A 17,150-nucleotide genomic window follows, 5' to 3' on the forward strand; every position below is an offset into this window, starting at 1 on the left:
AAGCGAAGCGGAGAAAACTGCTGGCAAAACTCCGAGCGAACGAGCATTACCGGATATGATCTCTGTAAGGGGTTTCCCGTTTCCCTGAGCTCCGGACTCAGTTCACCCGCTTGTAACCCTCGAGAAGAGTCCACAGCGCCTCTGCTCCCTGGAGCGCCCATAAGGGAGAGCCAGTTAAAGTGGACTTCGCTGCAGAGGAACCGCCCTGCCCTCCCCCCGCCCCGCCCCCAGGCTTGTCCCTGCACTCGCCATCCTCACCGGGGACCCCGGCGTCACCTGCATGCAAAATCCTCGCTGGCGTGCTGCACAGAAGTGTGCATTTCGTACGGGATTCCAAGACCCAGTGTTTGGAGTTCTTCCAATTCCAGAGTCTATGTGTAGGCACCTGCACCGTGCCCTGCTCCGAGCTGACGACCCAAACGGTGGACTGATGGTTCAAAGGGGGACACGGCCAGCCGGTCACCCACGGGACACCGCAGTCCCATCTCCTCGCGGCGCCTTCGAGGGAGAGAAGCCGGGAGGGGGCTTTACGCCCCGCAGCTGAGGCCGTGGCTGCGACCCGCCAGCGGGAGCATGCCGCACACCAGTGCCTGGCTGGGAGCACGGTGACGTCCCCTCCCAGGAGCCCCCATGCTGGCTGCCTGCTCGATTCTGCTGCAGGGCCTGCTTCTCAGGGCTGGCAGACAGAGGGAGGCTCAGGGAGGCTCAGGAAGGCGGGGACCGTCACTGACACAAAGCAACCTCGCTTCCCAGAAGGCTGGGCCGCCAATAAAGCAATGATCTAACGGGAGAAGACAATGTCCTAAATGCTTGATGTAATAGCTACTGCTGTGTGCAGTCCAAATTCTGCATTCCTGTCCACCGGTAAACTGTCCTAAGGAGAAACAGGAGACATGTGGCACAGTTACTGAGTAGGTCAGCCGGACAGAGAAGAGAGACACAGGAGGGCTTCATTCATGCTTTTCACCATCTGATTTTTACACCGAGTCGTCCTCGCGCTGGCAGCTAGGAGGAAGGCAAGCTCATTCAGGACTCGGGAACACAAAATTTCCTGAAACCTCAAATTCAGGAGTCATGTTTGGAATGAATCCTTAAGGAACTTTCTTCCCATGGTGTCCTCCTTTAAATAAGGCGTTCCCTTCCAGGGGGACACATTTTCATCTCAGGAGACACAGGGAATGAATTCCAGTGCCCTGAAGTGGAAATCCTTCCTCAACATACCGGACTTGGAATTTTTTTTTTTTTTAATTTTTTTTTTTTAACGTTTTTATTTATTTTTGAGATAGAGAGAGACAGAGCATGAAGGGGGGAGGGGCAGAGAGAGAAGGAGACACAGAATTGGAAGCAGGCTCCAGGCTCTGAGCCATCAGCCCAGAGCCCGACGCGGGGCTTCAACTCACGGACCGCGAGATTGTGACCTGAGCTGAAGTCGGACGCTTAACCGACTGCGCCACCCAGGCGCCCCGGAATTTTTAAAGTATGAAGCGAGGGGCGCCTGCATGGCTCCGTCGGTTGAACGTCTGACTCTTGCTTTTTGCTCAGGTCAGGAACCCAGTGTCGTGGGATCGAGCTCCACGTCGGGCTCTGCACTGAGCAGGGAGCCTTCGTGGGATTCTTTCTGTCTCTTCCTCTGTCCCTCTACCCCACTCGCTGTCTCTCTCTCAAATAAGAAAAATAAGTAGGGACCAAATGCTACGTAAGAAAGAAAAGTTAAACCACTCTGAATTACACATGCATACTAGTTAATCTGGGTTGGTTATTTATATATTTTTTTAAAGTGCCTGTCTCCAAAGATCTTGACTGAAAGCAAAAAACTGAAAGAATGACCACCTAGTATGCTATACAAGATTTTATTAAAATAACACCAAAAACCCTGTTTCCTTTTATAAACTTATGTTCATGGGAAATCACTACTTTCTTTGAATTTCTAGGTTAATGAATAAGAGACACAGAAACCACAATCATGAGGACCAGTCCTGAGATGTACACAGAATATCAAACAAGGAAAAAAAGTACAAGCAAGTAAATCATCTATATTACCATAAGCTTCATAAAAATCCTAGCTGGACCCAAAGAATTTGTTTGACTAGTAATGTGTTCTTTATCATAAAATGTTAATACAGGAGCATTCCGTTTATTTAGCGATTTGCCATTTTCAAAACTCTCTTATGTCCACTCGATCCCAGGAAAACCTCTGAGAGACCAGAGAGAGATGTGTCTCCCCAGGTAACAGATAAGGAAGAAAATCGTTGGGCAATTAAATAAGTGATTTGCCTATAGTCAAATGACAGCAAATCGAGAGACTCAGAACCAGGATCCAGGCTGCTTCATTCTTTCCACTCTAACTGCTAACTTGTCAAAGGTGCATATGGCCTCTAAACCTCAGGAATAAAAATCAAAACAAAATTCCGGAGTTCGCCCCAAAGGAGCCAACCTTATCCAAACTTGCTAACTTCAAGCAAAAAGAAAACCATCTGGGGAGCCTGGGTGGCTCGGTCGGTTAAGCGGCCGACTTCAACCCAGGTCATGATCTCACGGTTCTTGAGTTCAAGCCCCGCATCGGGCTCTGTGCTGACAGCTCAGAGCCTGGAGCCTGCTTTGGATTCTGTATCTCCCTCGCGCTCGCTCTCTCGCTCTCTGTCCCTCCCCCACTCGCTCTGTCTCTCTTGGTCTGCGTCCTCCCATCTTTTGCTTCTACAACCCCCCTTGCTTATAAAGTCTCTCTTCTTTCCCTGGAAGTAACAAAATCTAGGGGCGCCTGGGTGTCTCAGTCAAGTTGCCCAACTTTGGTTTCGGCTCAGGTCATGATCTCGTGGTTCATGAGTTTGAGCCCGGCTTCAGGCTCTGTGCTGTCAACACTGAGCCTGCTTTGGATCCTCTGTTCCCCTCTCCCTCTGCCCCTACCCCACTCTCACTCTCTCTCTCTCAAAAATAAATACATGAAAGAAAAAAAAAAAAGAAGCTACAAAATCTAATGCATTCAAAGCCATCTTCTAGCACTCCTTCCTCCCCAACTCACTCATTTACCCTGAAACTGTACCTTGAAACCATTTTCTGTTCCTTTGTTGTATCACAGTCCACACCATACTTATCCATGCGGCAAACACTTAACCTACCTCCCTACCTGCTAAGCACCCAGCTGGACACAGGACAATGGACAAGACCTGGCTCTCGGCTTGGAGGAGACCAGGAAAAGCTTCCAGGGAAAGCAAACTTGATGGGGCTCAGGGTCCCAGAATTCAGCTCAGCCAAGAGGATGTCCCATGGGAATTCCCTGCTGCCACCCTTCGCTCCTGTTAACTAAAATCGCGTCCAGAGTTGCACACCTTCCCCTCTACCCCTCTATCCCCTCTTCCCCTCTATCTCTAGCTGCTGAGATGAAAACCCCACACATCCAGCGGCGCCTGGGTGGCTCAGTCGGTTAAGCGTCCGACTTCGGCTCGGGTCATGATCGCGCGGTTCGTGAGTTCGAGCCCCGCATCGGGCTCTGTGCGACAGCTCGGAGCCTGGAGCCTGCTTCGGATTCTGTGTCTCCCTCTCTCTCTCTGCCCCTCCCAGACTCATTCTCTCCTCCTCCTCCTCTCTCTCTCTCACTCACTCAAAAATAAGTAAATATTAAAAAAAAAAAAAAAAAACCCACACACGCATACAACTGGAGAGTAGCAAGGGACCTTACTACACAATGGTGAGTAAGACATCACAAACCCCTCTTCTCTTTCCTCAGCTACGAGGAGCAGGTCTGCAAATGTGACTTTTGTTCTCACGGGGTAAGAAAAATACAGGTGCTGCTGACTTTGGCCAACAGCAGGCAAGAGCGAGCCACAGAGGTCTGTACCAGACTCCCGAGGGCACCCTGCCCATCAAGGCGGTGCGTCATGAACCGCACGAAGCCTGGTTTCACCACCAACCCCAGTGAATGGGGACAGAAGTGCCAGTTCCCAGACCTGAGCGTGAGTCGGCCCAGTGATGAAAGCTCAGTTCTGCCTGACCCTTCAGTCACCGCAGGTGAACCAACCTGTTTTTCCCGAATTCTCTCCTGTTGAACCAGAACCTTCTTCCAGTCTGGAGGAGGAAAGCCTTGCCCTCTGTCCTACCTGCGCTACCTGCATTTATAGGCCCCGTCACAGGTCAGCCACAGAGTCTCCTAACGCACAGGCCCGAGTCCCTCCACAAACAAGCAGTAAAGCTGGAAGGGTTTCTCGAAACATAGAAACCAGTCTCTGAGCAAGAAAGGTTAAGTATTCCTTCTCTCTAAGAAAGAAGTTAACAGGTTGGGCGGGGGGGGGGGGGGGGGGGTTTAACAGGTGGTTCCCAGTTTTCGAGACTACCTGAGATGTGCATGCCTTGATTCCTGGGCCCTAGGGTCCAGGCTCCCAGGGTCTGGCATGAGCCCCGGAACCTACTGCCTTAAAAGGTGGCTCTCACACACCACTGGCATCAGCAGCGACTGGTTTAAGCATAACTCGGAAAGAGAAAGCCCAACGTTGAATGCAGGATTCTGAAATCATCCTATTTTCCCCCTTTCTCACGTACTGAAATAGCTTCCTCCCAGATTTCACAGCTGGATGCCAAGCAATTTATTCACTCACGTTTGCTAGTTAGTTTTGAGGAAAACAAACGAAACCCGAAATTGGGAATGCTCTGGAAACCACTGACGTGAGCCCCAAAGCCAAGAAGTTTCTACTCTGGTGACGGCAGCCTGGGTTTGCTCCGCTGGTGAGACGTGCCCTCAACTGCAACATTTATGAGCACCGTCTATGTACCAAGAATTAACCCCGATAACTCTACGTGCTAGGAGTTACCATTACCTCAAATGAAAGCAAAATTTCTCGGGCACCCCAGTATAGCACGTAAGGCCCTTCCCAAATTTAGTTCCAGTCTACAAGACCACCCCGAAAATCTCCTCACTGTCTCCACAGCGCACCAGAGCCGTTCCCACCTCTGCGACTTTCTTCTTGGGAGTTCCCTCCCCAGACCTGCCCTTTCTATTGCACAATTACAACCCTTCTGTGACTGTAAGCACAGAGACTTGGATGTCAGACCTGAGTGCAAATCCTGGCTTCGGTACTTAGTCACTGCACTTCCCCTGGGCGAACTTCTCGAACCCCCTCGGGATCTCAGTTTCATCATCTATACAAGCCACGGGTGTGCGTTAAGGGTGCTTGTGGGTGCCTCTAGGATTGAGGACACGGGGATGCACAACTAGGAAAAGCCTTGTGTTGACAGAACTTGTATCCTGGCAGATGTCACGTAAGAAAGAGGAACAAAGAGGGGCATCTGGGTGGCGCAGTCGGTTAAGCGTCCGACTTCGGCTCAGGTCACAATCCCGCGGTTCATGAGTTCGAGCCCCGCGTCAGGCTCTGTGCTGACAGCTCGGAGCCTGGAGCCTGCTTCGGATTCTGCGGCTCCCTCTCTCTCTACCCCTCCCCTGCTCGCACTCTATCTCTCTCGCTCTCTCGCTCTCTCGCTCTCAAAAATAAACGTTAAAAGAAAAAAATTTAAAAAATAAAGAGGAACAAATAAATAAGTAACCTATCAAAGACGAGTGTCATAAAGCGACAGGATGAAGAAGGTTAAGCACGTTTGGGATGCATGTGGATGTGGCAGAAGGGTAAGGTAGCTAAGCGGAAGGCCTGCGGGGAAGGGTGAGGGGAGGAGCCACGCAAGGTGGCCAGGAGGAGGGGTGGGTGAGGAGGTCCTATCAGGGAAATCCAATGACTGGATTGGAGAGTGAGCCTGGCGCACGCTGGAAACAGCAAAGATACTGGGGGCAGGGGCTGGAGAGGTAGCGGGGGCCAGATCATGGGGGCTTTTACCCTGGAGGGTTCCGGGCAGAGCAGCGAGGAGACCGGACTCGGGTTTTCAGTCACCTTGTCTGCTGCAAAGGAACAGAGGGTGGAGGTGGAGGCCACACGGCAAGACCCCTTCAGTAGTCCGGGCAGGGGAGGGCGACGGGGGCTTGAACTAGGCGGCGAGCACAGGCGCGTTCCGGACGGAAGAATCTGGATTTGGATGAGGAGGGCAGAACAGGTCACGTGAGCTGACGGATGGGCTGAGCGGGATGAGAGAACAAGAGTGAAGGAAGGGCTTGCGGCCTAATGAGCAGGAAGGGTGAAGGGGACCCTCACTGCGATGAGCAGGACTACGGAGGGGCGTGGGCTATGTGGTCAAATATGACCGTGCACGTGCCTGAAACCTGGTAAATGCCAGTAGTTGTTTTTGTCGTCGCCCTCATTCCAGGTGAAACCTGGACTCCCCCACAGCACCTGCTGAGCACTCCCCACCGGAAACTCAATTACGTGTTCGACCGGGCACATGATAAATACCCAGCTGTCTTGCATTTTTGCACAGTTTTCGGGGTGGGGGGTGTAAACTTAGCCTCCAAAGCTGTTTGCACACTTCCCGTTGGCAATAAAGCGCCTGCTGTAGCACACTTGTTCAAATGAACTGCAGGGTCTGGGGAACTGGAATTCGTATCAGAGAAGAAAAATATTCCGAGGCTCAGCTGCTGTACGACCCAATCCGGACAAACACCCAGACTTCACGTCTGCGTCAAAAACTCGGAGGCAGGACAGGGCAACCGGGTTGCTCTTTTTACTTTGGGGGAAATGCTGGACCACTTGGAAGTCAGGTCGCCGGGGGAGAAAACAGGAAAGAAATCCTGCCTGCTGGGGTGTGGTGCTCTGATCCACTGTGTCCAGGAATGGCCTGTCACACCGTGAATACGAGATTCCAGAACCAGCGGAGGGGATGGGTCCGGGGTTTGCGGAGGTCTGAGAGTGGACCAGGGCCAGGCCAGGTGCCAGAAACTGGCTGAGAAGAGTCTGTTAAAAAAACACTAGTTCCTCAGCCACCCTCCTAGTAATTCTGACTCAGGAGATTGGGTGTGGGCCCCCCAGACTGTTTTTAACACGTTCCTCAGGTGTTCCTGGTATTGACTCATCTTTGAGATCCACGGGGTAGGAAAGTACTTTGGAAAATACAAAACACTACACAAGCATATGGTATAATTAGGCCATTAATTCAAAAGCAGCGCTAATGGCCGCCTTTCAAAGCCACCACCCCACCCCCTCCCCTTTGGCCCTGTGGACTCCATTCATCGAAGTCCGTATTTCTCCACGCACTGGATCCCAGGTGGCCCAGGCACACAGACTAAAGAGCTTGGCCGGGCAAATCTGATCCCTACAGAAAGCTGGACTTGCGAGTCTGCAGTGGGGACGCTGAATGAGAAAGCAGAGAAAGGGATTGAAGTCAGAGCAGGCATCCCGAGGTAAGCGTTCAGTCTAAAAATCTGAGAGGCCACAGGCAAAGTGTTGGGGAGATCACAGAGGAAGAAGCTGGTGCACATACAGACGCCCACGGTTGGCACAAAGGCACAAAGGGAAGGAAAAGAGGTCACACGCCCTGCTAGACACACAAAACTTAATATTCACACGGCTTTCATTTGAAGAACAAGAAATCACAGCTCAGAGACACCTACCAGACTCATCTAAAAAGGTGCACAACGCGTTCAGTGTTAGACTAACATCCAACAGCAAGACTGCCTAGATACACCCAGATCTGTCCTCTTGCCATCGAAAAATATATACTAGAAAGTACTGGACTCAACCGAATGGAAAGAAACTCCGAGTGTATGGACCGTATTGGACTGTATTGTTAACATGTCAATTCTCTACCCAAAGTGATCTAAAGACACAATGCAATCTCTACCAAAGTCCCAAAGACGTGTTTTGTGAAAATAGAAAAATCCATCCTAAAATTTATATGGAATCTCAAGGGACCTTGAATAGGCAAAACAATCTTGAAAAAGAAGCACAAAGCTGGAGGTCTCCCATATATTCCAATTTCAAAACTTACTACAAAGCTACGGTACTCAAAATACGGTGGCACAGGTATACAGACAGATATACGGACCAACAGAATAGAACGGAGATCCTGGACCTAAATCCCCGTGTATGTGGTCAAATGATCTTTGACAAGGGTGGAAAGGACAAGACTCTTCAAGAGGGAAAGGACAGTCTTCTCAACAAATGGTTCTGGGACAACTGGACACCTACATGCAAAAGAATGAGGCTGGACCCTTATCTTATAACGGATGCAAAAACAAACTCGAAATGGATCCAAGACCTAAATGTGGAGAGCTGAAACTATAAAATCCATTGAAGAAAACATAGGGCGGATGCGTCACGGCACTGGATTTGGCAACGATTTCTTGGATAGGACATCAAAAGGACAGGCAACGCAGCAAAAGGAGACTAAGTTGGAATTCATCAAAATAAGAAGCTTTTGTGTCTCACAGGACACTGTCAACAGTAACGTGAAAAGGCAACCCAAATGGGAGGAAGTATTTGCAAATCATGTATCTGTTAACGGGGAGCGTCCACAGCCCACGGCATTCCCGCTGACCCTAGATGCCTGTTTTAGGCTCATACATCACCACTATGGATAAGTGCTGCTGGACCCAGTGAGTCCGAGTCCTGTGGGGGATTCTTCAGCAGACCTGCCGTTCTGGGTGTTAACATTCAGCCCCTCAGTGAATCCTCCCATTACCATCTTCTCCCAACTCATAGATTCCAGTTTCGTACAACTTGAAGCCCTTCCCCCCTCTACTTGAGTAGTATATGAAAATAATTTGGTTGCACAGAGTATCTGTTAGGCTTTGACAAATGGAATAAATCAGTTGTAACTGGTAGCTTTATATTCACAATTTAAAATGGCAATTTACGCTCATGAATATAATACAGTATGACAGGACAGAATTACTTCCACTGACAACATCAGGTTTTGATCCTAGAGTAACGTGTAAGATACAGTTCCCAATCACCAGACTCTAGGCCGTAAGTTCCGAGTCCACTAGTCCAGAGAAAGATAAAAGGGAATTTAATAAATGGCTGAAACATCAAGGAGCTGGGTTACAAGTCTGCCAGAGAGAGTCCGCTCGAAGCCTGGGAAACATCCACAACATATGTTTTTTTAAAGCTGTCATAATTTAAAGTCTTTCTAAACATCTACTGTTTAATCTAATTTTCTCTCATGAATGTTTGGCTGCAGCTCAAATTGAATCAACATTTCCATTATAAATCTCTATTTTCACATTTTCCCGGTTTGATTGTAGAATGTCTTTAGTCTGAAATATGACACAAGCAGAAGCCTAAATTTTAATGCTTTTCATTGGCAACACGGTTTTACTACAAAACCAAAATCACAGTTTTCGGCAAGCCAAATGTCTAGAAATCATTTAAGCAAAGCGAAGAATAACATTTTACAGAAAAAAAAAAAACTTCAATTATAAATTTCCTTCCAGATTGTAAAGAAGAAACAAACAAACTTATGCTAGGTTTTTTCTGATTATTAATATTAATTTTTGCCCATACAAAGATACCACATTTAACTTTGCCTCCTAAATGTGGATATGCACCATGAAAGAGCGTCCAAATGCTGTTGGATGCCAATCATCGCATGTGCATCAAACATAAACCTAGTAGTAAGGAACTCTGCGCCATATCATCATGACATTTCTTTAAACAAGTTACTTTGGGATACGTACGCTTAAATTCTGAAAATCAGAAACAAAAATTCGATTAATCATTTTGATCAGGGCTACTAAAATTATCCATGGGAGACAGAAAAGTAAGTGACACATACTCCACATAAAAGAGATTTAAATGTTCAATCGAGGTCATAAAGGTTGGAGTCTCAAGTCACTTTCTCTCCTTGGGGACACGTTCTGCAGCTCAAGTAGGAGAGAATTCTCTGACCCCCAGTGCCTGACAGCAGCCAAGGCCAAGTGCATGCACATGCTGCCTGGGCAGAGTTGCTGAGGGCCTTCAGAGGAGCCCGCTGAACAGAGCTCTGCCTGCTCAGTCAGATGCAGAGGACAAGTCTGAGATCTGAGAGATGGTAGGTGGAAAAGGGAAAAAGCAATACAAGGTTACCTACGAATCATGTTACACCCTGGAAGCAACCCATCGCCCCAATCTTTCCGTCCACTGAAAACACGGCTTCATCTCGACGATCCTGGAGTAGAATATTCTTACCAATGTCTTATGTGCATGGGAGGCTTTCACACACAATAGACTCTTTAAGGAAAACTGGAGGGAATCCCCTTTAATTCTCAGGAATTCACAGACATCCAAGGCCACGTTCCATTCCTAAGTGACCCAAACAAATCTCTTTGCCTCTTCTGTCACTGCTTGGCAGGAAGCACTCTCCTCTAGCTCTGCTTCGAATGGTATTTGACTCCACAGTCATGAGAACCCAGGCAAAGAAAAAGTCAAACTTAAGAGGAATCGGGCTACAAAATAAATGAGTCGCTTAACTAAAATAAAATAAAAATCTGTAAGCAGATTAATGAGAAGGGAGTTCTCAAAAAACAAATTAAAAAAATAAAAAGTTCTAAGTCTGTGCCTTCTTCTCTCACAACTGCAATGTTTCTATGAACGATATCACTTTAAAAGAAATAAAAAGATGGGGCGCCTGGGTGGCGCAGTCGGTTAAGCGTCCGACTTCAGCCAGGTCACGATCTCGCGGTCCGTGAGTTCGAGCCCCGCGTCAGGCTCTGGGCTGATGGCCCGGAGCCTGGAGCCTGTTTCCGATTCTGTGTCTCCCTCTCTCTCTGCCCCTCCCCCGTTCATGCTCTGTCTCTCTCTGTCCCAAAAATAAAATAAAAAACGTTGAAAAAAAAAAATTTAAAAAAATAAAAAAAATAAAAAAAAAAAAAAGAAATAAAAAGAGGGGTGCCTGAGTGGCTCAGTTGGTTAAGCATCCGACTTTGGCTCAGGTCATGATCTTGTAGTTCGTGGGTTCAAGCCCCGTGTTGGGCTCTGTGCTGACAGCTCAGAGCCTGGAGCCGGCTTCAGATTCTGTGTCTTCCTCTCTCTCTGCCCATTCCCCACTCTCTCTCTCTCTCTCTCTCTCTCTCTTTCTCAAAAATGAACATTAAAAAAAAAATAAGAAGAAATAAAGAAATAAAAGAAATAAAAAGATCTTCTGCCTAAAAAAAACTTAAGATGCCTGGTTAACAGGAGGAACAGTTCAGGTGACACAGACTGAAATATGAAAATCCGATTTCTCTTGTGTCCAAATATCTGGAAAGTCTAATGGCTTAAGATGTTTACGTTTCAAAGAAGGTGCTTTCATTTGAGAAACTGTGTGTAAATTTCTAGTATCAAGCGATCTGTAATTATACTATGTCCTAGAGCTCCTGGAACAAATTCTGTTGCAATCAATAGAATTAACAAATATTCACACGCACACAAGTCTGTAACTAAACCAAAAGTGTAACAGGAAAACACAAGAGCTGCTTAAAACGAACAGAAGAAGCAATCCCTCTCTCTCTCTTTTTTTTTTTTTTTACAGTTCCCACAGTAAATGCAGATTAAAATTCACAGATCCAAAACCTGTAGCGACAAGGGATGCTTCACCAACATTAGGAACTCTGAAATTCCTAACCCTGTAATTTTGGTCCCACCACCCTTGGGACAGGAGAGGCGGTGTCACGATGGCTGACAGCTCACAGCACCGTGTGGCTGCGGAGCTGGACACAGAGCCGAGAATCCCGGCTCCACGCTTACGGACCCTGTGGCCAGTGTCCGAAGGCTGGGTTTAAGGCCTTGACAACATTTGTGAAATACAACCGACCTTGAACAACATGGGTGTGAACGGCATGGGTCTACGTACATGCAGATTTCAATAAATACAGGACTGTAAATGTATTTTCTCTCATGCTTTTCTTAACATTTTCTTTACTTTATTGTAAGAACACAGTATGTAATGCATACGATACACAAAATATGAGTCTATCAACTGTGTTATCAGTAAGGCTTCTCTAGTCAATAATAGGCTATTAGTAATTAAGCTTTGAAGGGAGTCAAAAGTTATACCTCGATTGTTCACTGCATGGGGGTTGGCACTCCTAAATCCCGCGTTGTTCAAAGGTCAACTGTATAAACCACAAAAATGTCTCGGTAATTTCAAGGGTATGAGGGCAAAGCTCAAGTATTTCTATTCCACTACTGACCAGTCGCTGGTCAAGCAGACGGGGGTTTCTGTTGACAGTGGGCTCAGCATTCAGCTGTTAGGGTATGAACAAGAAAGACTCCAGCACGCTGGGGTGTTTCTAACACAGCCCGGGCGGGAGTAGTCTACCAGGTCTTTTAATCCTACAAGCACCCACTTCCCTTCTCCAACACGGCAGAGGGCAGTTAAGTGACCCTCCATAAGGGGTCATACCTCAAGAGTAACCCTTCGTAAAAGAATGACCGGTGTCCCAGCCGTTCTTTCAAAACATCTTTCTACACGAAAGATGGCCCTTTCCAGAAGGTCACAACCATTTTCCATGGAAACCTTTTCTTTTTAAAAAAAAAATTTTTTAATGTTTATTTATCTTTGAGAGAGAGAGAGACAGCACACGAGCAGGGGAGGGGCAGAGCAAGAGGGAGACACAGAATCTGAAGCAGGCTCCAGGCTCTAAGCTGTCAGCACAGAGCCCGACGTGGGGCTTGAACTCAAGAACCTCGAGATCATGACCTGAGCTGAAGTCGGACGGAGCCACCCAGGTGCCCCTTCCATGGAAACCTTTTCACCTCTGGTATCAAACAGCATAACCTAAACCTTAGTACCTAATCCTGCTGTTTGCAAATTATCCAAAGAGAATCACTTCAGAGAACAGTGCCATCTTTCAGGGTTTTGTTTTTGTTTTTGTTTTGCTAGTTTCTACTTTGTAGAATCTTGAAACTTATGTTTAGTGTTTTGTTACTACACACGCCAAAAAAAAGCATGTACACACACACACACACACACACACACACACACACAAACACTCCCACAGACACAACTGAGAGGACGGGAAAAATGGCTAGATCTTCGTGGCCATGAGAAGGTATACAGGCGCTGCGTAAATTTTGAGCAGCGATCTCAGATCCTCTCCCGAATTATAGTACTCGTCCAGGAAAGCCACAGTGGGCCAGTCAGGAGAAAAACCAAAATGTGACCCTGGCATCGAAATCTGCAAATGTATATAATACCATGTTCTTTTCCCTATTTTTGTCACCTCGTCGGTCCAGCTGATGAATCTTCCAGAGACACGAGTTTTATCTATTTCCAACGCATCCTAAAACTGTTCTGATCACTGATGCAGGTACCGAAGGGGCCACATCGTTCTTTTTTGTGCACCCCCCCCCCCCGAATGAGAATGCATCTCCTTCAGATGTCCTCTGTCAACCCTGCGGTCTCCAGCTCTCCACCAAGTTAACTCTAAGTGTCACTGTCAGAAAAGCAGCTCAATTCCTCAGGCTAATCTGACAAATAAAGCCCTTGGGGTAGAGTCCTGCCACCTGAGTCTTCTCTGACAGGGTGAAGAGTTGGCTCCTCAGGCAGGGCCCCCAGGAGTTCAAATGAAGGAGTCTTGTGGGAGAAGCCTCAGGGTTTAGGATCCAGGCAAAGGTCAGTCTAGAATATTCAAAAGCGCTTCATGTAACTTGTTCATTTCATGGAAGAGGTAAAAGGCCAATAGTGATTAACTTGCTAACTCGGAGTCAAACTGAGCTTTGAAGGCCACTTTACCAGGACGGGTGGAAAGCCTGAGAGGAGATCCCCCCTCCTGCATCTTTTAGGAAGGCGCTATTCAGTCTATTCTGTATCCCCACAGAGTAGGTCTAGGCCCACGTGACTGTGCCCTTAACCCATGACCTTGGAAATGCTATGCACCCATACTGTGCTGATTCGGACCTGGCCAGCCAGCAAGCGGCCCCACCCTCCTCCCCTTCTAGAAGACAGCCTGGCAGTTCGGAGCTGCACCACAGGGCTAGCCCCTGTCCACCAAGAGCATGAGGACTCTGCTCTTGGATCAGAAGGCCCTAGACAGAAATTGGAAGTCCATGTGGGGTGGGGAGAGGAGCTGCTGAAGCGTCCAAGGCCTGCACTACATGTTCCACAAGGTCAGGCCCTTTTCTAAGTGCCAAGGTCAAATCAACAGACGACAATGCGGCGGCACCTTCCAATTGAGCCTCCTTCACCTGCGCCGCCGGCGCACGCCCCCGGTACAGAAACCCACAGGCGGAGCGCACTGAGGTCAGTCAGGAAAGGAGGAGGAGGACCAAGGGCACCCGGGGGCTCTGGCAGTTTACAGACATGTTAGAGCAGAGAGGGCAGCGCAAGGGGAGGAAGGAAGGAAAGGAAGAAGGACAAGCGATGGGGGGGGGGGGGGGGATGCAGAAGAGAAAACACACAGAGAAATAGAGAAGAAGAAATTAGGCAAGGCGGGCAGGGGAATGTGAGAAATAAGCCCACCAACCCAACCAAAGGAGGGACGTGAAGACTTGGAGCAAGGTGAAGCCAGGCTTGAATCAACATTCTTGTAAGAGCGGGTGTCTGACAGGAACACGGGGGCAGACAATTTATCTCCTAGCACGCAAGCCCCTCCCCTGCTTCCTCATTGGCTCCTAACACACAAACCCCTCCCCTGATTCCTCACTGGCTCCTAACACACAAGCCGCTCCCCTGCTTCCTCATTGGCTCCTAACACACAAAACCCTCCCCTGATTCCTCATTGGCTCCTAGCACACAAGCCCCTCCCCTGATTCCTCACTGGCTGAGTACTACAGAGGTTACAGCCTGACCCGGAAGTCCCCTATGCCCACATGAGACAAAAAGTAGTCTGGACAAACGTAAGTTCCCTGAACTGAGGCAGAGACTTTCAGTCCCTCCTTCCTTTGTTCTTTGGCACATGCTCATTGCAAACCCCACAAAATGAGCCTCTGCTAAACGGAAAGGAGGGGGCGGGGAAGAAGAACCAGAAAGGGAAGTGTCTAAGGGTTTGGGACTCCACTGTTGGGGTGTAAACCTACTGTTAACTAGACAGCACAGCTTTTATTTGGTATTTCTGAAAATGAAGCATCTCCCTTACTTCTCACAGGGAGAAGGGGAGGGGAAGGGGAGGAGGGATAGGAATCCATTGGGTGGAGTATGGTGATAAAATTTAAAACTTGGAACAGCACAGGGGTGCCTGCCTGGGTGTCTCAGTTGGTTAAGCATTGGACTCATCCAACTCTTGATTTCGGCTCAGGTCACAATCTCACGGTTCATGGGTTCGAGCCTCGAAACGGGCTCTGTGCTGGAGCCTGCTTGGGATTCTCTCTCTCTCTCTCTCTCTCTCTCTCTCTCTCTCTCTCTCTCTCTCTGCCCCTCCCTTCCTTATGCACTTGCACACGCTCATGCTCTCTCTCTCTCTCTCTCAAAAATAAATAAACATTAAAAAAAAAAAAAAAAACACCAAACTTGGACCAGAACATTATCAGCAGCAGTCATTTGCTTTCATCGGGCACCTCGCCCTCAACACCCACCACATTATGTCCCCCGTGCACCAGACATCATACCAAGTCCTTGACAGTTCATCTCTGGGCTTGCCACTTATTAACGATTTACAATTTTCAACAAGCCAACAGCTCTAGAGTCCAGTCCACATACTGAACAGAAATACCTCGGAAGACAGGAAGACACAAAAACCTTCACACTGACGTCTACAGGTTTCCTGCATCCTGCGGTCCAAATGCCAACCAGGTGGTCTTTAACACGTGAGACTGAACGGTGATTTTTTTCGTCTCCTAAAACCTCAGGTTTATTGACACTGAAAAAAGCCTGAATAATTTTCTTGCCACTATTTGCACCTTGGAGGTAAGACAGTAAGCCAACGCAGTATAATAACATTTGCATAATAAAAGTGTTCGGTGAAACCTGGACTTCAGCCTCTATTAACTTTATCTGCTGGTCCGATGCTTCTTCCTGATATTTGAACAGAGAGAAACCGTGAAGGAAAATCACATTAGCACTAACCAAACGCTAGTTTTCGCTACATACCCTTGCACAAACAAGCTGGCCCCGGGGGAAAGCTGAGCACAGACACAGGACCCGGAGGCGAGGCCAGCCTGGATCCTACAGATACACAGAAAGCAAACGAGGCAGGGACGGAGTGTGAAGTCTTCGGCTGAGCCTTAAATCTCTCTCTCTCTTTTCTCTGTACTTTATTTAAAAATACCTACCCAGACCCTTACCAGAAGAGACAAGATAGTGTCATTCCTTTTTTTATTACAATGCCTCCGATATCCCAAAATGCCCTCTGACTACTTAGCACTTGTAGTTAAGGAGGTAATAACTTCCAATTATCACGATCCACATAAATAGCACCGGACTGCTACCTCCTACTCGTGTAACCTTGGGAAAGTCTCTCTGGGCTGTTCGGTGATTTCTCTACTGCCCGAGAAAGGCGAATTTGATTTCATAGTTAATCTGCAGTGAAATCCTGTCAGAGACACCCAAACGCAAGCAGAGCTCCTGGGGTAATCGAATTCAACCTCCCACCTCCTGGCGGGGCCGTATCCGCACCATCCTGGAAAATGCGGGCATGCATCTATAAGGACTTCTTCACTTCCGGTAGCTGAGACAGCAGGATGACTCACGCCGTGCACAGTGCACCTTTAAAGAAGCTTCCTGGCACACAGTGCAAAGGTACTTGGCCATGAAGTTCTGAAACGCACCCGACTCTAGTCTTAAACACGGCACCACGATGACCCGGGTGAAGAACGTCTGGTCGCATCCAGTCGCTCAGAATCCTCAAACCCCTTCAGTCCTCTCCCTCTGACATGGAATACAATGGGAATTTCTTCCCCAGCTGGCAGGGCTTCTTCTTCCCCTCCACCACCTGATGCCCCCCCACCCCCCCACCCTCCTTTCTCACTGTCCGAGAAGCCAGAGACTGCGGTAAAAGAACTTAGGCCAAACCCCCCAGAAGGATGAAAAAGAAAATACAGTGACCTCAGGTCATCTGTGGACGAGGCATCTGCATTGACATTATCTCATTTAATTGTTACGACAAGTCCAATGTGGTGAGAACCCAAGGTCATTTGTTCAGCTGGTTGAAGACACAGGCTTGGACCAGTTGACAAAAACAGAAGCCAAGATCTCATGACTAGTAAAGGATCCGGCAAGCACCGGGCAGTCTGGGTATGCCCAGGTCCCCTCCAGGAAGCCAGCGGAGCCCCAAGAGGAACTACCCATGGCTTGTGCTCATTAGATACGGCCTCCTAAGTGGATGCAAACAGCCTGGGGCGATGAACGGAGCACGCTGTGTTTGTACACTGGTGTTTGCACATGAC

The 17,150-nt window shown here is 48.3% G+C and overlaps 1 protein-coding gene across 8 annotated transcripts in view; it reads right to left on the reverse strand.

Annotated features, from left to right (window-relative positions):
- SIPA1L2 (signal induced proliferation associated 1 like 2) overlaps nt 1–17,150 on the reverse strand; it is a 225,088-nt gene that overhangs the window by 123,573 nt on the left and 84,365 nt on the right. The window lies entirely within an intron of this gene.

Source organism: Neofelis nebulosa, chromosome 13, assembly GCF_028018385.1.
Source record: "Neofelis nebulosa isolate mNeoNeb1 chromosome 13, mNeoNeb1.pri, whole genome shotgun sequence".
Lineage (NCBI taxonomy): Eukaryota > Metazoa > Chordata > Mammalia > Carnivora > Felidae > Neofelis > Neofelis nebulosa.